Source organism: Chiloscyllium plagiosum, unplaced genomic scaffold (genome assembly GCF_037043375.1).
Source record: "Chiloscyllium plagiosum isolate Xiang-an unplaced genomic scaffold, Cpla_swu_hap1 HiC_scaffold_2, whole genome shotgun sequence".
NCBI lineage: Eukaryota > Metazoa > Chordata > Chondrichthyes > Orectolobiformes > Hemiscylliidae > Chiloscyllium > Chiloscyllium plagiosum.
This window is the reverse complement of record NW_028270140.1, coordinates 130586036-130607807: the sequence shown is the minus strand read 5'-3', so window position 1 is coordinate 130607807 and position 21772 is coordinate 130586036. Positions and strand designations below refer to the sequence as shown.

Genomic DNA, 21772 nt, shown 5'->3' with positions numbered 1-21772 from the left:
TGTGAGCATTGGAAATGATTTAGTCATGATGTTTGAAAAGAAACTTTAAGGCAGCATTCGACCAAGTGTGGCATCAAGGAGCCCTAGCAAAACTGGAATCAATGAGTATCAAGGAGCAAACTCTCCAGTGGTCGGAGCCTTATTTGGCATAGAGGAAGATGGTTGTGTTTGTTGGAGGTCAGTAATCTCAGCTCCAGGACATCTCTGCAGGAGTTCCAGAGGGTAGTGTCCTAGGCCAAACCAACTTCAGCTGCTTCATCAATGACCTTCCCTCCGGCAAAAGGTCAAAAATGGGGATGTTTGCTGACTATTGCACAATGTTCAATACTATTCATGACTCCTCAAAGTTAAAAATCACACAACACCAGGTTATAGTCCAGCAGGTTTAATTGGAACCACACTAGCTTTCGGAGCAACGCTCCTTCATCAGGTGATTGTCGCTCCAAAAGCTAGTGTGCTTCCAATTAAACCTGTTGGACTTTAACCTGATGTTGTGTGATTTTTAACTTTGTACACCCCAGTCCAACACCGGCATCTCTGAATCATGACTCCTCAGATAGTGAAACAGTCCATGCTCAAATGCAACAAGATCTAGACAACATCCAGGCTTGACAAGTGGCAAGTAATATTCATACCACACAAATGCCAGTCTATGAGCATCACCAATAAGAGACAATCTAACACTGCCCCTTGTCATTCAATAGTGTTACCATTGCTGAATCCCCCACTATCAACATCTTGTCAGGCATCTTTGAAAAGACACACACTGGACTCATCACATAAGTACAATGGTTACAAGAGCAGGTCAGGAGCTAAGAATACTGTGGTGAGTAACTCATCTCCTGACTCCCCAAAACTTATCCATCATCTACAAAGCGCAAGTCAGGAGTTTAATGGAATACTTTACACTTGCTCGGATGAGCTTGACATCAGGGACCAGCAGGAGGTCATTGTACACATTGGAACCAATGACGTAGGAAGGGAAAAGGATGATATTTAGAAGGGAGAATATAGAGAGTTAGGCAGGAATTTAAAAAGGAGGTCCTGGAGGGTAGTAATATTTGGATTACTCTCAATGCTGCAGATTATTGCATGGCTGAAGAGCTGGTGTATGGAAGAAGGATTCATATTTTTGAATCACTGGAATCTCTTCTGGGGTAGAAGTCACCTATACAAGAAGGATGGATTTGCACCTGAATTGGAAGGGGACTAATGTACTTACAGGGAGATTTGCTAGAGCTGCTCAGGAGGATTTAAACTAGTAAGATTGGGGGTGGACCCAGGGAGGTACTGAGGAAAGAGATCAATCTGAGACTGGTACAGTTGAGAAAAAAGCAAGTCAAACACTCAGGGCAGGCAGGGCTAAAACAGAGGTCAAGGTAGGACTGATCAATTAAACTGCATTTATTTCAATTCAAGAGGCCTAACAGGGAAAGCAGATGAACTCAGGGCATGGTTAGGAACATGGGACTGGGATATCATCGTAATTACAGAAACATGGCTCAGGGATGGGCAGGACTGGCAGCTTAATGTTCCAGGATACAAATGCTACAGGAAGGATAGAAAGGGAGGCAAGAGAGAAGGGGGAGTGACGTTTTTGATAAGGGATAGCATTACAGCTGTCCTGAGGAAGGATATTCCTGGAAATACATCCAGGGTGGTTATTTGGGTGGAACTAAGAAATAAGAAAGGGATGATCATCTTATTGGGATTGTATTATAGATCTCCTAATAGTCAGCCGGAAATTGAGAAACAAATTTGTAAGGATCTGTAAGGATGGTTATGGTGGGGGATTTTAACTTCCCAAACATAGACTGGGACTGCCATAGTGTTAAGGGTTTAGATGGAGAGGAATTTGTTAAGTGTGTACAAGACGATTTTCTGATTCAGTATGTGGATGTACCGACTAGAGAAGATGCAAAACTTGACCTACTGTTGGGAAATAAGGCAGGACAGGTGACTGAGGTGTCAGTGGGGGAGCACTTTGGCGCCAGTGACCATAATTCTATTAAATTTAAAAATAATGATGGAAAAGGATAGACCAGATCTAAAAGTTGAAGTTCTAAATTGGAGAAAGGCTAATTTTGATGTATGAGGCAAGAACTTTCAAAAGCTGATTGGGGGGAGATGTTTGCAGGTGAAGGGTCTGCTGGAAAATGGGAAGCCTTCAGAAATGAGATAACAAGAATCTAAAGATCTATATTTCTGTTATAGTGAAAGGAAAGGCTGGTAGGTGTAGGGAATGCTGGATGATGAGAGAAATTGAGGGTTTGGTTAAGATAAAGAAGAAAGCATATGTCAGGTACAGACAGGAGAGATTGAGTGAATCCTTAGAAGAGTATAAAGTCAGCAGGAGTATACTTAAGAGGGAAATCAGCAGGACAAAAAGGGGACATGAGATAGCTTTGACAAGTAGGGTTAAGGAGAATCCAAAAGGCTTTTATAAATACATTAAGGATAAAAAGGGAACTCGGGAGAGAATAGGACCCCTCAAAGATCAGCAAGGTAGCCTTTGTGTGGAGCCGCAGGAGATGGGGGAGGTGCTAAACAAGTATTTTGTATCTGTGTTTACTGTGGAGAAGGACATGGAAGATATAGAGTGTGGGGAAATAGATGGTGACATCTTGAAAAATGGCCATGTTACAGAGGAGGAAGTGCTGGATATCTTGAAATGCATAAAGGTGGATAAATCCCCAGGACCTGATCAGGTGTACCTGAGAACTCTGTGGGAAGCTAGAGAAGTGATTGTTGGGCCTCTTGCTGAGATATCTGTATCAGCAATAGTCACAGGTGAGGTGCTGGACGACTGGAGGTTGGCTGATGTAGTGCCACTATTTGGGAAAGGTGTTAAGGAAAGCTAATGAACTCTCGATCGGTGAGCCTGATGTCAGTGGTGGGCAAGTTGTTGGAGGGAATCCTGAGGGACAGGATGTACATGTATTTGGAAAGGCAAGGACAGATTAGGGATAGTCAACATAGCTTTGTGCGTAGGAAATCATGTCTCACAAACTTGATTGAGTTTTTTGAAAAAGTAACAAAGGATTGATGAGGGCTACATGGTGGGTGTGATCTATATGGACTTCAGTAAGGCATTCGATAAGGTTCCCCATGGTAGACTGGTTAGCAAGGTTCTCATGGAATACAGGGAGCCATTTGGATACAGGACTGGATTGAAAGCAGAAGACAAAAGGTGATGGTAGAGGGTTGTTTTTCAGACTGGAAACCTGTGATCAGTGGAATGCCACAAGGATCGGTGCTACGTCCACTACGTTTCCTCATTTATATAAATGATTTGGATGTGAACGTAAGCGGTATAATTAGTAAGTTTGCAGATGACACCAAAGTTGGAGGTGTAGTGGACAGCGAAGAGGGTTACCTCAGATTAAAATGGTTTCTTGATCAGATGGGCCAATGGACTGAGGTGTGTCAGATGGTGTTTAATTCAGATAAACTCGAGGTGTTGCATTTTGGGAAAGCAAATCTTAGCAGGATGTATACATTTAATGTTTAAAAATGTGTTGCTGGAAAAGCGCAGCAGGTCAGGCAGTATCAAAGGAACAGGAGAATCGATGTTTCGGGCATAAGCCCTTCTTCTGGAATGAAGAAGGGCTTATGCCCGAAACGTCGATTCTCCTGTTCCTTTGATGCTGTCTGACCTGCTGCACTTTTCCAGCAACACATTTTTAAGCTCTGATCTCCAGCATCTGCATTCCTCACTTTCTCCTAGTATACACTTACTGGTAAGGTCCTAGGGAGTGTTGCTGAACAAAGAGACCTTGGAGTGCAGGTTCATAGCTCCTTGAAAGTAGAGTCACAGGTAGCTAGGATAGTGAAGAAAGCGTTTGGTATATTTTCCTTTATTGGTCAGAGTATTGAGTTGGGAGGACTTGTTGTGGCTGTATAGGACATTGGTTAGGCCACTCTTGGAGTATTGCGTGCAATTCTGGTCTCCTTCCTACGTTCCAAAAAGGGTTCCAAAAAGATCTAGAACATAGAACATAGAACATAGAAGAATACAGCGCAGTACAGGCCCTTGGGCCCTCGATGTTGCGCCGATCCAAGCCCACCTAAACTACACTAACCCACTATCCTCCATATACCTATCCAATGCCCTCTTAAATGCCCATAAAGAGGGAGAGTCCACCACTGTTACTGGCAGGGCATTCCATGAACTAACGACTCGCTGAGTGAAGAACCTACCCCTAACATCAGTCCTATATCTACCCCCCCTTAATTTAAAGCTATGCCCCCTTGTAATACCCGACTCAATACGCGGGAAAAGGTTCATACTGTCGACCCTATCTAACCCCCTAATCATCTTGTACACCTCAATCAAGTCACCCCTAAACCTTCTTTTCTCTAGTGAAAACAGCCCCAAGTGCCTCAGTCTTTCCTCATACGGTTTTCCTTCCATACCAGGCAACATCCTGGTAAACCTCCTCTGCACCCGTTCCAATGCCTCCACATCCTTCCTATAGTATGGCGACCAAAACTGCACACAATATTCCAGATGCGGCCGTACCAGAGTCTTATACAACTGCATCATGACCTCAGGACTCCGGAACTCAATTCCTCTACCAATAAAAGCCAGTACGCCATATGCCTTCCTCACCGCACTATTTACCTGGGTGGCAACTTTCAGAGATCTGTGTACATGGACACCAAGATCCCTCTGCTCATCCACACTACCAAGTATCCGACCATTAGCCCAGTACCCCATCTTTTTGTTATTCTTCCCAAAGTGAATCACCTCGCACTTAGCTACATTGAATTCCATCTGCCACCTTTCTGCCCAGCTCTGCAGCTTCTCTATATCCTGCTGTAACCTGCCACATGCTTCCTCACTGTCAACAACTCCTCCGACTTTCGTATCATCCGCAAACTTGCTCACCCAACCTTCTAACCCCTCTTCCAGGTCATTTATAAAAATGACAAACAGCAATGGTCCCAAAACAGATCCTTGCGGAACACCGCTAGTGACGGCACTCCATGAAGAAACTTTGCCATCAACTACTACCCTCTGTCTTCTTCCATCCAGCCAATTCCTAATCCAAACCTCTAACTCACCCTCAATGCCATATCTCCGTATTTTCTGCAGTAGCCTACCATGGGGAACCTTATCAAACGCCTTACTAAAATCCATATATACCACATCTACCGCTTTCCCCTCATCAACCTCCTTCGTCACCTTTTCAAAGAATTCAATAAGGTTTGTGAGGCATGACTTGCCCTTCACAAAACCATGCTGACTATCCTTGATCACATTATTCCTATCGAGATGTGCATAAATCCTATCCCTTACAATTCTCTCTAAGACTTTGCCCACAACAGAAGTGAGACTCACCGGCCTATAGTTACTAGGGCTATCCCTACTCCCCTTTTTGAACAAGGGAACCACATTTGCTATCCTCCAGTCTTCTGGGACTACTCCTGTAGACAAAGAGGACATAAAAATCAAGGCCAATGGCTCTGCAATCTCCTCCCTTGCTTCCCAGAGAATCCTAGGATAAATGCCATCAGGCCCAGGGGACTTATCTATTTTCACCTTTTCCAGGATTTCCAACACCTCTTCTCTACATACCTCAAAGCCATCCATTCTACTTATTTGTGCCTCAGTATTCTCATCGACAACAATGCCCTGTTCCTGAGTGAATACTGAAGAAAAGTATTCATTCAGTGTCTCCCCAATCTCTTCCGCCTCCACACGCAACTTCCCCCTACTATCCTTGACTGGACCTATTCCTACCCTAGTCATTCTTTTATTCCTAACATACCTATAGAAAGCCTTAGGGTTTTCCCTAATCCTATCTACTAAGGACCTTTCATGTCCCCTCCTTGCTGCTTTTAGCTCTCTCTTCAGGTCCTTCCTGGCTACCCTATAACTCTCAATCGCCCCAATTGAACCTTCACGTCTCATCTTGAGATAGGCCGCCCTCTTCCATTTAACAAGGGATTCCAATTCCTTATTAAACCACGGCTCCCTCGCACGACCCTTTCCTTCCTGCCTGACAGGTACATAATTATCAAGGACACTCAATAGTTGCCCCTTGAACAAGTTCCACATATCATTTACACTCTTGCCTTGGAGTCTACTTTTCCAAGCCACACATCCTAAGTCATGCCTCACCGCATCATAATTTCCCTTACCCCAGCTATAATTCTTGCCCTGTAGTACACACTTATCCCTCTCCATCACGAGTGTAAAAATCACCGAATTATGGTCACTATCCCCAAAGTGCTCACCTACCTCTAATTCTAACACCTGGCCTGGTTCGTTACCCAGAACCAAATCCAGTATGGCCTCACCTCTTGTTGGCCTGTCTACATATTGTGTCAGGAAACTCTCCTGCACACATTGAACAAACACTGACCCATCTAACGAACTTGAGCTATAGCTTTCCCAATCAATATCAGGAAAGTTAAAGTCCCCCATAACAACCACCCTATTACTGTCACTCATCTCCTGAATCACCTTCCCAATCCTTTCTTCAATGATTCTAGGACTATTAGGAGGCCTGTAAAAGACTCCTAACAGGGTGACCTCACCTTTCCTATTCCTAACCTCAGCCCAAACTACCTCAGATGGCAAGTCCTCATCCATCGTCCTTTCCACCGCTGTAATACTATCTTTGACAAGCAATGCCACACCTCCCCCTCTTTTACCCCCACCTCTGACCCTACTAAAACATTTAAATCCCGGAACCTGCAACAGCCAATCCTGTCCCTGTTCTAGCCATGTCTCCGTAATAGCCACAACATCGAAGTCCCAGGTACCAACCCACGCTGCAAGTTCACCTACCTTATTTCGTATACTTCTTGCATTGAAGTATACACACTTCAAGCCACTTCCCTGTTTACAGGCACCCTCCTTGGAAATTGATGCCATGTTCCTCACCTCCCTACACTCCAGGCCCTGCACCCTGAAGCTACAATCTGGGTTCCCATGCCCCTGCCGAGTTAGTTTAAACCCCCCCCAAGAGCACTAGCAAACCTCCCCCCAAGGATACTGGTTCCCCTCAGGTTCAGGTGTAGACCATCCTGTTTATAGAGGTCCCACCGTCCCCAGAAAGAACCCCAGTTATCCAAAAACTGGAACCCCTCCCTCCTGCACCATCCCTGAAGCCACGCATTTAATTGTTCTCTCTCCCTATTCCTCAAATCTCTATCACGTGGCACGGGTAACAAACCAGAGACAACAACTCTGTTTGTTCTAACTCCAAGCTTCCAACCTAGCTCCCTGAAAGCCTGTCTAACATCCTCAGCACTCCTCCTACCTATGTCGTTGGTGCCAATGTGGACCACGACTTCGGGTTGCTCCCCCTCCCCCTCCAGGACCCGGAAAACACGATCAGAGACATCACGTACCCTTGCACCTGGGAGGCAACATACCAAACGTGAGTCTCTCTCGTTCCCACAAAACCGCCTATCTGTGCCACGAACTATCGAGTCCCCAATTACTACTGCTCTGCTCTTCTTCACCCTTCCCTTCTGAGTAACGGGGACAGGCTCCGTGCCAGAGACCTGAGCCCCGTTACTTACCCCTGGTAAGTCATCCCCCCCACAAGTATCCAAAACGGTATACTTGTTCTTGAGGGGAATGGCCGCAGGAGGTCCCTGCACTGGCTGCTTCCTCCCAGTCCCCCTCACTGTCACCCATCTATCTGCCATCTTTGGAGTTACTACTTCCCTATAACTCTGATCTATGACCCCCTCTGCCTCCCGAATGATCCGAAGTTCATCCAACTCCAGCTCCAGTTCCCTAACACGGTCTTGGAGGAGCTGGAGATGGGTGCACTTCCTGCAAGTGTAATCGGCAGGGACGTCGATGGCATCCCTCACCTCATACATGTTGCAGGAGGAATCTGCAAGGTTGTTGCCAGGGTTGGAGAATTTGAGCTATAGGGAGAGGCTGAATAGGCTGGAATTGTTTTCCCTGGAGCGTCGCAGGCTGAGGGGTGACCTCAGAGAGGTTTACAAAATCATGAGTGGTATGGATTGGATAGATAGACAAAGCCTTTTACCTGGGGTCAGGGAGTCCAGAACTAGAGGGCATAGGTGAGAGGGGAAAGATATAAAAGAGACCTAAGGGGCAACCTTTTCACACAGAGGAAGTGTCAGTGGCTGGAACAATCACAACATTTAAAAGACATCTGGATGTGTATATGAATAGGAAGGGTTTGGAGGGATATGGGCCAAGTGTTGGCAAATGGGATGAGATTAGATTGGGATATCTGGTTGGCATGGACGAGTAGGACTGAAGAGTCTGTTTTCATGCTGTATATCTCTATGACTCTATGACTCATCCAGGACAAGCAGCCCACTTGATTGACACTATATCCAAAAGGATTTACTCCGTCCACCACGGTGCTCAGTAGCAGCACTCTGTACTATAAAAATGCAATGTAGAAATTCACCAAAGGTCCTGAGACAGCACCTTCCAAAACCAGGATCACTTACATTTCAAAGGACAAGGGCAGCAGATATGTGGGAAAACCACCACCTTCAAGTTTCTCTCCAGGTTGCTCACTATCCTGACTTGGAAATACATCGCTATTCCTTCACTGTCGCTGGTTCAAAATCCGGGAATTCCTTTCCTAATGGCACTGTAGGCAAACCTACAGCAGGTGGACTGCAGCGGTTCAAGAAGACAGCTCACCATCACCTTCTCAAGGGCAACAAGGGATGCACAATAAAGTCTGAAAGAGCTGTGGAAGCTGTAAATCAGAGACAAAAATAGAAATTGCTGGAAAAGCTCAGCAAGTCTGGCAGCACTTATGGAGAGAAAGCAGAGTTAACGTTTTGGGTCAAGTGACCCTTCCTCAGTTCCCAAGTTTAAGGAAGGGTCACTCGACACAAAACGTTAACTCTGACTTCTCTCTACAGATGCTGTCAGTCCTGTTGAGCTTTTCCAGCAATTTCTACTTTGGTCTCATCGGGCAATAAAACCAGCCAGCAATGCCCACATCCCACTGATGAATAAAAGAAATTCCAATTATCAGTGATGATTAATCAGTTAAAGGATACTAGTAAGTACATGACTTGAAATTGACTAGCAGGATTTTTTGATAAAACCAGATGATGGAAGCTGGGAGGCAGATGATGTGAAGCATAGACACCAGCATATGTCTGTTGTGTAAATTTGCTGTAAATTTCTACGCAATCATGTCCCAGATTTGAATGAAATATTTATAAGTTAAACAAGTAAGGAACAAGAAAATTGCATTCATCTACCGAACAAGGAAGTCCTTTGCTTCCCCAGATCCTCGTTGCTTTGACAGAACATGTACAAACTCCCCATGTCCCCAAGTAATATCTCTAACCAGTTAACAATCTCAGAAAGTGCTAGAGAAACTCAGCAGGTCTAGCAGCATCTGTGGAGAGAAAACAGAGTTAATAGCTCACATTCAGAAGATTTATATTGGATTTAGTCTGTTTCTACCAGACCTGCTGAGCTTCTCCAGGATTTTCTGTTTTTATTTCAGATCTTTAACATCTACACTACCTTAATTTTATTCAATTGTTCATCAATTTGGCGTGAACTGCTTTTACTTGACATCTGCTTCACCTATTCAAATCCTGAAGGTAATGAATCAGTTGGTTTGATTAACAGGGAAGTAATACTTTAAGGGAGTTTTCATTGGAAATAAAATGAGGACATTGTGACTCTGGTTGTCTGAACACACAGAACGCACACACACATACACACACACACAGAGCATTGGCTCCAAACTGTCTTCCAATCAATAGATTGATTTGAAGCTTGATCCTTTAACCTTAGTTCCACCATGTAATTTGTTTACAAGTTTAGTTTACAAGTTAGTTTACAAGTTGTGGCATATTTTCAAAACAATGCCAATTGGAGTCTGGCAAGCACACTGTGACACAACTTCAAGGAGCTAACTTTGTTGCTTGGGCAGTGTAGCTTCAGAGTACTTTCAATTCTGGTTTATAAAGCTTCGCTGAACACGTTCAAACCCTGACTTCTATAAATGTATCAAGATTGTAGGCATTTTCATCAATGCTCTTGACACATTTAAGAGCTGGGAGTGGTACCATATGCATATATTTAATCAGATGTTCCCAGAGACTGTGCACTTGCATCCAGAGATTATTAACAAGTTGCTGCTCGCTGCAAATTGTTGCTATACCAGACCAGAATCCATCCCCGCAAACCCCCACCCATATGTTTGGATATGTTCTTGTTTGGTAACCAGTCATTTTTGATTAAAACTTGTTGTGGACCAGGCCAGACCCCCTCAAAACATTTCAAGAAATTAGCCCAGATGCTAACTTTGCTCGCTGTTTTAAGCAGGTATAAGTATGGAGTTTCCAGCAGGGATGCAGTTGGTTAAACCACTTAGTTTTAAACAAAACAGAATTTATTTACAACATCACCGAATGAAACACAAACAAAAGAGAACAGAATCGAGAATAACAACCTTTCTGAAAATCCGACAGATTTTCCCAACTTAATGATGTTCTTCCAAATTCCTGCAACAATCCCCATGAACATCCCTTGGCACAAAAGGAAAAATCAAACCCAAGGTCTTACAGGAGAGAAGTCGGAGAGAGAGTACCAACCTGAACCTGCTTCTTTGGATCCAGCAGCTTCACAACATTGCTGCTAAAAAACAAACCAAACCAGAGAAAAGCTGAACTGGGAGAACTGGCCACTCCCTTTTCATTGTACAAGATTTTTTTAGTTCAAAAGCTTGAAAACCTGTTGCCTGAGGCAGTATCTGTTCGCTATAATAAAACTTGCCCTAAAACCCTTCAACTTAGGCTTTTGCCCAAAACATCGATTTTCCTGCTCCTCAGATGCTGCCTGACCTGCTGTGCTTTTCCAGCACTACTCTAATCTTGACTCTAATCTCCAGCATCTGCAGTGCCTACTTTCACCTATATCTACCTTACACGCTAATGCTCAAAACTAACAGACAACTAACAGGCAAATTGCAGCCAAATATACCACATAGCACAATAAGTGATAGATTCGACATGAGACAGATCCCACAGATTTGTCAATGTCCCAGCCAGGCATCAGTGAACCCTGGGAGTTATGAAATCTCATTATCACTCATGAAGGATTTCAACTCTTCTCTTTTGAAGATCTAGCCTCGGAATTTCCTCCAAGGCAGCTCCAACTGAGATTGCTTCAGATCTCCTCAAGGTGATCAGTCTCTTTTCCTGAGATTAAATACTACTGAAATACTGAGTCTACACTGTACTGAAATCAGTGTAGTGATTTCACTGTACTGAGCTATTCGTAACTTTTAATCCGTATCCCTCTCCTGCTCAGAATCAACAACCTTCCACATCTGTCATCTCACCCTTTCTCAGCTCTCTGGGAATTCTTTATGTCTATTGACTCTAAGCCCAAGAAGTGGAGATTAGCAAGTGGTGGGTTTGAAAATGTAACTTTGGATGGAAAAGAGAAACGGTTTTAGGGAGGGCGGTCTTTAGCTTAGGACTTAGATAGCTTAAGGCACAGCCACTGATGGCAGGGAGACAGATGTAAGAAATGGATAAAAGCTAGGAGTTGGATGAATGCAGATTTCTCAGAGAGGTGGAAGACTGAAGGAGGTTCCAAAGATAGAGAAGAATGAGTTGATGGAGCAATCCGAACAAGAGAATGTGAATTTTAAAAGCAAACTGAGGCTAGAATGACAGCCAAAGTGAACCAATGAGTGTGAGGGATGAAAGGAACTCGATAAGAGTCACCGTTTGTACGGCAGAACTTTGGAAGCACTGAAGATTTTAGAGGATGCAGCACAGCCCGCCAGCAGTATGGCTTTAACAGAAAATGGTGATCAGAAGTTAATTATAATGTCTTGAAACCTTACCATTAATTATTTACTGTCTGTGTACAATAGCTCATAAAAAGATGTTTTGCATGATTTATTTGTCAATTTTCTTCCTCCTCTCCTGAAATTTGGTACCCTGGGAAAGCTATCAATTTCCAAAAGATCACAGAAAGGTACATTGCCCAGTAGCTTTTCTGTCACCAAGCTTACAAATGGGTTGTCTGACTTACTTGATGTGGTTGGTTGGATGGATTGCTGCATTCAATGGATTTTCTTTGTATCTGGAATTTGGATGACTTTCAACAGTGTGTTTAAAAGGCTTGCTTTATATGCAGAGGTGTGGTGTGTGCTTATGTGAAGCGAAGAAATGGTGTAGTTAGGTCTGATGATGGATTGAGTTTTAACTGTGGGATTAGAGTCTCTCTTAATGGGAGATTTAGAGGAAGAAAATGTCCAACGTAACTTGTGAGCATGGAGAAAGAGTTTTTTTGAATTTAGAGTCATAGAGTCATAGAGATGTACTGCATGGAAACAGACCGGTCGATCCAACCTGTCCATGCCGACCAGATATCCCAACCCAATCTAGTCCCATCTGCCAGCATCCGGCCCATTGTGTTTACTGTGTATTCCCTTGCATTGTTTGTCCTGTCCCAGTGCATCACCTCACACTTATCAGGATTGAACTCCATTTCCATTGATCAGCTCGTGTTTTTGCCAATTTATGTCCTCCTATACTCTTAAGGCTATCATTTTGGAATATTGCGTGCAAATCTGGTCATCCAGAAACTGAAACTTGAAAGGGCTCAGTAAGGATTTACAAGGATGTTGCCAGAGTTGAAGGATTTGAGCTATAGGGAGAGTCATAGAGTCATAGAGATGTACAGCATGGAAACAGACCGGTCGATCCAACCCGTCCATGCCGACCAGATATCGCAACCCAATCTAGTCCCACCTGCAAGCACCTGGCCCATGTCTCTCCAAACCCTTCTTATTCACATTTACATGCCTTTTAAATGTTGCAATTGTATCAGCCTCCACTTCTTCTTCTGGCAGCTCACTACATACACGTACCACCCTCTATGTGAAAATGTTGCCCCTTAGGTCTCTTTTATATCTTTCCCCTCTCACCCTAAACCTATGCCCTCTAGTTCTGGACTCCCCCACCCCAGGGAAAAGACTTTGTCTATTTATCCTATCCGTGCACCTCATGATTTTGTAAACCTCTATAAGATCACCCCTCAGCCTCCAACTCTCCAGGGAAAACAGCTCTAGTCTAAAGAGGATTGATGAGGGCAGAGTGGTAGATGTGATCTATATGGACGTCAGTAAGGCATTTGACAAGATTCCCCATGGGAGACTGATTAGCAAGGTTAGATCTCATGGAATACAGGGAGAACTAGCCATTTGGGCACTGAACTGGCTCGAAGGTAGAAGACAGAGGATGGTGGTGGAGGGTTGTTTTTCAGACTGGAGGCCTGTGACCAGTGGAGTGCCACAAGGATCGGTGCTGGGTCCACTACTTTTTGTCATTTATATAAATGATTTGGATGTGAGCATAAGAGGTATGGTTAGTAAGTTTGCAGATGTCACCAAAGTTGGAGGTGTAGTGGTCAACGAAGAAAGTTACCTCAGATTGCAACAGGATCTTGACCAAATGGGCCAATGGGCTGAGAAGTGGCAGATGGAGTTAATTCGGATAAATGCGAGGTGCTGCATTTTGGGAAAGCGCATCTTAGCAGGTCTTATACACTTAATGGTAAGGTCCCAGGGAGTGTTGCTGAACAAAGAGACCTTGGAGTGCAGGTTCATAGCTTCTTGAAAGTGGAGTCTCAAGTAGATAGGATAGTGAAGAAGGTGATGGAAATGTGTTGCTGGAAAAGCACAGCAGGTCAGGCAGCATCGAGGGAACAGGAGAATCGACGTTTCGGGCATTAGCCCTTCTTCAGGAATGAAGAAGGGCTAATGCCCGAAACGTCGATTCTCCTGTTCCCTAGATGCTGCCTGACCTGCTGCGCTTTTCCAGCAACACATTTCCATCTCTGATATCCAGCATCTGCAGACCTCACTTTCTCCTAGTGAAGAAGGTGTTTGGTATGCTTTCCTTTATTGAGTACAAGAGTTGGGATGTCATGTTGTGACTGTCTAGGACATTGGTTAGGCCACTGTTGGAATATTGCATGCAATTCCAGTCTCCTTCCTATCGGAAAAATGTTGTGAAACTTGAAAGTGTTCAGAAAAGATTTGCAAGGATGTTGACAAGGTTGGAGGATTTGAGCTATAGGGAGATATTGAACAGGCTGGGGCTGTTTTCCCTGGAGCGTCGGAGGCTGAGAGGTGACCTCAGAGAAGTTTACAAAATCATGAGGGGCATGGATAGGGTAAATAAACAAAGTCTTTTCCCTGGGGTTGGGGAGTCCAGAACTAGAGGGCATAGGTTTAGGGTGAGAGGGGAAAGATGTAAAAGAGGGTGGTGTGTGTGTGGAATATGTTGCCAGAGGAAGTGGTGGAGGCTAGTACAATTGCAACATTTAAAACCCATTTGGAGGGATATGGGCCGGGTGCTGGCAGGTTGGACTAGATTGGGTTGGGATATCTGGTTGGCCTGGACGGGTTGGACCGAAGGGTCTGTTTCTGTGCTGTACATCATTATGATCTATGACTCTATTCAACCTCTCCCTGTAGCTCAAAGGCTCCAACCCTGGCAACATCCTTGTAAATCTTTTCTGAACCCTTTCACGTTTGACCACATCTTTCTGATAGGAAAGAGACCAGAATTGCATGCAATATTCCAATTTTTGGGGAAGGTTGAGGAGGGGAATGCCCCTGTTGAATGGGAAGGGGTTAAAAGGGAGTGTACTTCAGTGAACTGAGTGAAAGTTAGATGGGACGCCCATGAATATTGGGCTTAGAGGGCAAGAATGCACCTGAAGTAGGAGGTTAGTTTGGAAGGAAAGTTTTTCAGTGACTAATGAACAGTTTACGATGTGAGGAAGGAAGACAATATCTCTGAAGGCGGAGGCTGGCTTTAACTAAGAAGAATTACACTGATTCAGTAGACCTGGTACATTAATTATGATAAATCTAAACATCACTTAGTTTTCACACCTTATAATACCTATCAATTAAAATTTTCCATTTTCATTTATACCAAGATTGTAATTAAATCACAATGGTGACAAGGAAATTTTACCCCACCAATGCTTATTGAAAAGGCCTGCAAGATTCCCAAGTGCAATGGTAATGACCTAAGGGGTGAATTTCTTTGCACCTTGAACAACGTGGGCTATGGGAGAATCATGTGGGAGGTTGAGCAAGTCTTTCTCGACATTGGAAGCAATTTATAGCATTTTCCAACTAAGCCCCAAATGCTGAGATGACATTCTCACCAGGAGCAGTAAAACACCCATGAGTGGGGATTATAGCTCTTTAAAATCTCTCAGTCACACTGATTCTCGTTTCATTGACATGTTCCTGTAGTACCATTGAATGAACAAAAGCTAAATGTTGACAATTCTTGACATGGAAATCAGAGGAGTATCCAACAACCCCTGCTCACCACTTCCTGCTCTGGGCCACTGACTTGGACACCCGATACCAATGTTTCAGGGTGGACTCCAGGGCAGTAACCACATGCACCCTATGTCCCCACCTCTGCAGACTAGGAAGTGGATCACAGTCAGTCCTGTGGGTTCAATGACACAGGGAGTCTCGGGAGTCACAGAAGCACAGTCAGGGAGCTGTGCAGCCATTAGTCAGAGGTTATCTCATGCCCAGGCAGAGATGTACAAGTGATTTGCTCACAAGCACTTACTCCTGATATAAACTAGCTAACATGCCCCACTGCGATGTCAGTATCTGAGTTGGAGGCAGGTACAGGAGGCTGCCTTGTTGGTGTTTCCTCTGAGGCATCTGTGCTCTCTTCCTGAGAAATAATGGAGAGACGAAGAATGGGGGGGTTTGCAGGATGGCTGTCTTGACAATCGTCAATGTGGACATGCCACTGATACAAAAGGGAATAAGCATAGCTACTGAAATTAAGACATACATTGACAGTCAGTTTAGTGCATGAGTTGCACTATATCTTGGCTGGATCTTCACCCCATAGGGCTGAATATCAGACAGCCCACCACCCTCTTGATCTGTTCTAACTGTGCGTCTTTCTTCCCGCCTATCTGCTCCACCCTCCCCACCGGCCTATCACTATCACCCCCCCAACTGCATACGCCGATCGCCTTCCAAACTACCTTCCCCCCAGCCCCACCCCACCCTCCTATTTAGCTCTCAGCCCCCTTTCCTTCCTCATTCCTAATGAAGGGCTTATGCGTCGACTCTCCTGCTCCTCAGATGCTGCCTGACCTGATGTGCTTTTCCAGCACCACACATTTCAACTCTGATCTCCAGCAGCTGCAGCCCCCACTTTCTCCTATCCCAAATCTCGCCCTGGCTCTTTTGGCCTTATTGTGGACTGCCTCCTCCTGAAGAGAAAACAGGGGAGGGAATGAATGGGATGAAAGTGGCTGGCACAGCTCTTAGAGTTGGTCCAATGAGCTGTTCTGAGTGAGTGAATAGGCAGTGCAGAGGGCAATGGTGTCGATGGTGAGGGGTGGATGAGAGTTAGTGAGGGAGGATGCTGCACGTGATAGTGAGAGTGGTGCAAGAATATTGGTAGGAGGTGGGTGCCCTGGCAGAGTTAGGGTGAGTGTGAGTATTGGAAAGAAGATGGGGGCACGGGCTCTGGCAAAGTGAAGAAGGTGATTAAACTTCGCCTGGCATTGCTGGATGTTCCTCTGAACCCCAGTGATTACACTGACCTGGGAAGTGACCTCATAGCAGGCTGGCATAGGCGGACTACTCTGGCTGTCCCGCGGTAAGAGAACAGTCCTCTTAACCCGTCCTCTACACCCTTGAGGTCCGTGTGCACAAAGTAGGGTGCTAATGTCCCCTTGTCTGCCATCGCATCCAGCAATATTTATGTGGCAGTGCTGCTCCAGAATGGCAAAACTTGTCTAAGCATCCAATGGCTTTTCAAATACAGTGCTGGTTCCAGGGATACCATTCCGGAATATCCAAGCAGTGGCGAGATTCTGCAGCTGGGGGAGTGGGAGGATTGGACTAGCATTGCGAGAGAGGGCACGATGGGCGGAGGGGTTTGCATTGTAGTTGGTTAATGAGGCGTGTCTGGAACAGTAACACGAGAAATCTTAGTTGGGCTTGTTCAGAGAAATCCTCCAAGAAGCTCGACAAAAATGAGAGTTTGCCAGAATATGCTAAGATTCCACTCTTGCTACCTGCAGGTACCTGGAAAAATCGCACCTTAAATACCTATCAATTAAATAATATTTAAACATTGGCCAAAATGCTCAATTTTTAATGTCAAAATTTTAATTGAACCAGAGGAGCCCAGACATTGTGGAAATATTATATTCCAGTAGGCATGGTGGGGGAAGGGAGATTCAGTCTGTACAGATGCTCTAACATTGTTGTTAACTGTGCCTCTTTTTGAACTATATCTGGAAAGCGTGCCATTTACAATTGATCTTGGGCTTCTATCTCCAGTGAGCTGATATTTTAATCCTGCAGCACATCATTGTATAGGACTGAAATTCTCAACTCTTCCCTTATCCTTTAGCAATCTGACTCAGCCCATATAACAAAAGACTTGTGCCTTCTGGTGAGGGTACAGCACATTTGCTAATCAGGCTTAGTTCCGATTTCAAATTGCTGAAGTAGATGAAAAGAAAATCTTTCAAAAATTATTCATGCTTCAATATTCCTCACAGTCGGCCACTAAAATTAGGGACACATTCTGTTTTCTTTGGAAGGTATATGTCTAAAAAACACTAATTGCAGAGTTCCCTTAAATCAATTCAACTGACCTGGTTTTCCTGCATATTATGTGCCTCAGGCAACTAAATCCATCATATCAACTCTTGTTTATCTTTACATATTCTTATAATGGAGTTGCCTGAAATGCAACAGTATCTGAACACAAACAAAAGAGCAGATGCATATCAGGGTATCAAAATTAGTTCACTGCAGGAAGCAAACGGAAATAACTATTCAAAAAGCCTAAATGACTGCATGCAGACATGTATGGCAGCACAAAAACGATTTAGTAAACCGTAGGAAAATAATTTTTATTTATATAGGGACTTCAATAACTTCTGGACATCACAAAGTGCTTTACAGCCAATGAAATATTTCAGACGAGTTGTCACTGTTGTAATGTATGAATGGTAGCACCCCAATCTGTGTACAGCATGATTGCACAAAGAGTGTGTGTGCATATGAAATAGGAGCAGGAGTAGAGCATTTAATCCCTTGAGCCTGCTCCATCATTCAATAAGATGATAGCTTTTTTGTTTGTGGCCTGACCTCGACACTCCACTGATCCACCCCCTCCCCAATACCTATTGACTCCCTTGTTAATCAAGAATCTACCTAACCTTACTTTTAAAATATTGAATGATCCCTCTCCAGGTTCAAAAACTCACAACCCTCAAAGAGAAAAAAAAACTCCTTTCTTCCTTATTAAATGGGGTATTCTTTATTTAATCTATGTTCCCTTGTTTTACTCTCTCCAAGAAGAGAAAACATTCTTTCATCATCTATTCTGCAAATCCCTTTAGGATTGTAAATGTCTCAATAAGATCATCTCTCATTCTTCTAAACTCCAATGGAAACAGGTCCAGCTTATTCAACTTTGTCTCATAAAATAATCCTTCCCGTGTAGGTATCAGGTAAGTAAACCCTCTATGAATTGTTTCTAACACAATTGTATCTTTTCTTATATAAGGAGGCCAAACTGTACATTGTACTCCAGATGTGGTCTCACCAATGCCCTGTACTACTGCAGAAAAACATCCCGACTCTTGCATTCTACTCTTCTTGCAATAAACTACATCATTCGTATTGCCGTTACAATATCTTGCTGTTTGCATGAAACCCTTTTATGATTCATATACCAATTTATCTAGATCTTTCTGTACCATGATATTTTGCAAGCTCTCACTGTTTAAATGCTATACTTTTTTTCCCTTGTTCTTTCCAAAATGGATAAGTTCACATTTAACAACATTTAAAGCAAGCACAATTTCTCCAAGCTATTCTCATACCCAAAGTTTCTCATCTCTGGAACCAGTTTCAGAAACCTTTTCTGCGCTGTCTCCAATGCATTCACATCCTTCCTATAATTTGGCACCCAGAACTGTACAGCAAACTCCAGCTGAACTCTAAGAAGTACCCTATCTAGTTTCAGCATAACTTCCCGTTGTTGGACTCTATACATCAAATTAATGAAGCTTAGAATACCATACGCTTTAGTAACTGTTCTCCCTACTTGTCCTGCCATCTTTAGTGACTTATACATAACTACACTCAGGTCTTTTTGCTCCACACTAGTCACTGGGAGCAAAGTAAAAGTAAATCAGAAATTCAACCATAGAAGAAATATGTGTATTGTACATGTGATCAAACTGCTAGAATGCTACAACAAGAGAAAACGAACCTCTCACCCTTATACATCCCTCAAAAATGGAAAAAGTAGAAAAAAAACATACTGACAGAATGATGTTCTAATATTTACCGGGGAACTGGGTATGCTGGAAATCTGGGAATATTGGAAACATGGGCATCCTACTAATTGAATAATAGCTCCTCATAGAAGATACATGTAACATTCCAGAAATAGATGTAAATCAGGAAATTGAAGGGACAACAAAACTGAGAAAATTATAATCACCTGGGAAATGGTACTGAGAAAATTGATGGAGCTGTAACTGATAGACCTTGGATCCTGATGAGCTTCATCCCAGGGTCTTAAAAGAAATAGTTAGTGGGACAATTAGCAAGTTAGTTTAAATTTTCCAAATATCTTTAGATTCGAGGATGATTCCATATGATTGAAAAATAGCAAATTTAATGATTTTCATAAAAAAAGGGATGGAGATAGACAGGAGCAAATTACAGATCAGTTGGCTTCACATCTGTTGTTGGGATGTTGTAGGGAAGCTTTAAAGTTGTTAAAGCAGGTCACTTAGTAAAATTGAAGGTAATCTGGAGGATTCAATTTCCAGAAGGCATTTGATTTGGTGCCACATCAAAGTTTATTGCAGAAAATGAATGCTTATGATGTAGGGTGTAACATTTTTGCCATGGATCAAAGAGTGGCTAAGTTATAGTAAACAGAGAGTAGGTTTTATTTTCTGACTGACAAGTTGGAATGAGTGCTGTTCACAAAGATTTGAGCTGAGACCTCAACTGTTTACAGGAAGCAAGTGAGAACTACAAATGCTGGATACCACAGTCAAAACGTGTGGTGCTGGAAAAGCACAGCTGCTCAGGCGGCATCCAAGGAGCAGGGCAGTCGACATTTCAATCATAAGGTCTTCATCAGGAATGATGAAGAGCATAAGCTCGAAATGTCGACTGTCCTGCTTCTCAGATGCTGCCTGACTGGCTGTGCTTTTCCAGTACCATATTTTTTGACCCTCCACCTTTTACAGTTTGGTTGAAGAGACTGAAAGTATGATTGCGAAATTTGCTGATGACATAACGGTAGATAGGAAATAAAGTTCTGAAGAGGGCATAAGGATGTTACAAATGACTATGGTTACATTAAATAAGTGAATGAAGATCTGGCAAATGGAATATAAAGTGGGAAAATGCAAAATTGCCATTTGGCAGAAAGATTTTAAAACATACAATCTCTATAGTGATAGATTACAGAGCTCTGAGATACAGAAGAATACAACTGCCCCAGTGCATGAATCATAGCTGGTTAATATGCAGGTGCAGTAAGTAATTAGGGAATTAATTGAATTCTGCAACTTATTGCAAAAGGAATTGAATACAAATGTAGGGAGATTATGCTTAATTTATGCAGGGTATTGGTAACACCACATCTAGATATTGTGTGCAATAAACTATTCTTTAAAGCAGGTAAATCTTTCTTTTTAATTCATGAGATTAGGGCATTGCTGGATAAACCAGCATTTATTGCCCATTCCAGAGGGCAGTTAATGTAAGGATGACGGTTTCCTTCTCTAAAGGACATTAGTGAACATGATGTTCTTTAGGGAAGGAAACGCTATCCTTACCTGGTCTGGTCTACATGTCATTCAAGACCGACGGCAATGTGGTTGACTCTTAACTGCCCTCTGGGCAATTAGGGATGGGCAATAAATGCTGGCCTAGCCAGTAAAATCCTCATCAGTTTATTAGACTGATAACTGAAATGAATGGTTTGACTTATGAGTAAAGGCTGGACAGGCTAACTTTGTATCTGGTGGAGTTTAGCAGAGTAAGTGGCAACTTGACTGAAACATATGGGATCATGAGGGGCCTCGAATTAAAAGTTTACTCATTTAAGACAAGGATTAGGAGATTCTCTTTTCTCTCTGAGATTTGTGAGTCTTTGGAAATCACCTCCTCAGAAGGTAGTGGAAGGAGAATCCTTGAATATTTCTAAGGCAGAGGTAGATAGATTCTCGATAAGCAAGTGGTTGTCAGAGGTAGGCTAGGATGTGGAGTAAACAGATCAGCCATGATCTTATTGAACAGTAGAGCAGTTTCAAGAGGCTGAGTGATCTATTTCCCCTTTTTAAATTCATTCTCAGGATGTGGAGGTTGCTGGCTAGACCAGCATTTGTTGTCCATCCCTAACTGCCCAGGCAGTAGTTAAAAGGCAGCTGCATTGCTGTGGGTCTGGAGTCACATCGGGTCAGATGGCAGTTTCCTTCCCAAAAGAAAATTAGTGATCCAGATGTGTCTATCTGACAGTTGACAATAGTTTCATAACCACCATTAGACTCTTAATTCCAGATTTTTAAAAATTGAATTCAAATTCCACCATTTGCCATAACACAATACAAACCTGGTTCCCCGAACATTTCCTAGGTCTCTGAAATAATAGGCGAAAGTGAGTACTGCCGATGCTGGAGATTAAGCTCAAGATAAGAGTGGTGCTG

General features: G+C 43.3%; 1 protein-coding gene across 3 annotated transcripts in view; it reads left to right on the top strand.

The window, feature by feature from the left end:
* LOC122557619 (organic cation/carnitine transporter 2-like) overlaps positions 1-21772 on the top strand; it is a 119123-nt gene that overhangs the window by 88722 nt on the left and 8629 nt on the right. The window lies entirely within an intron of this gene.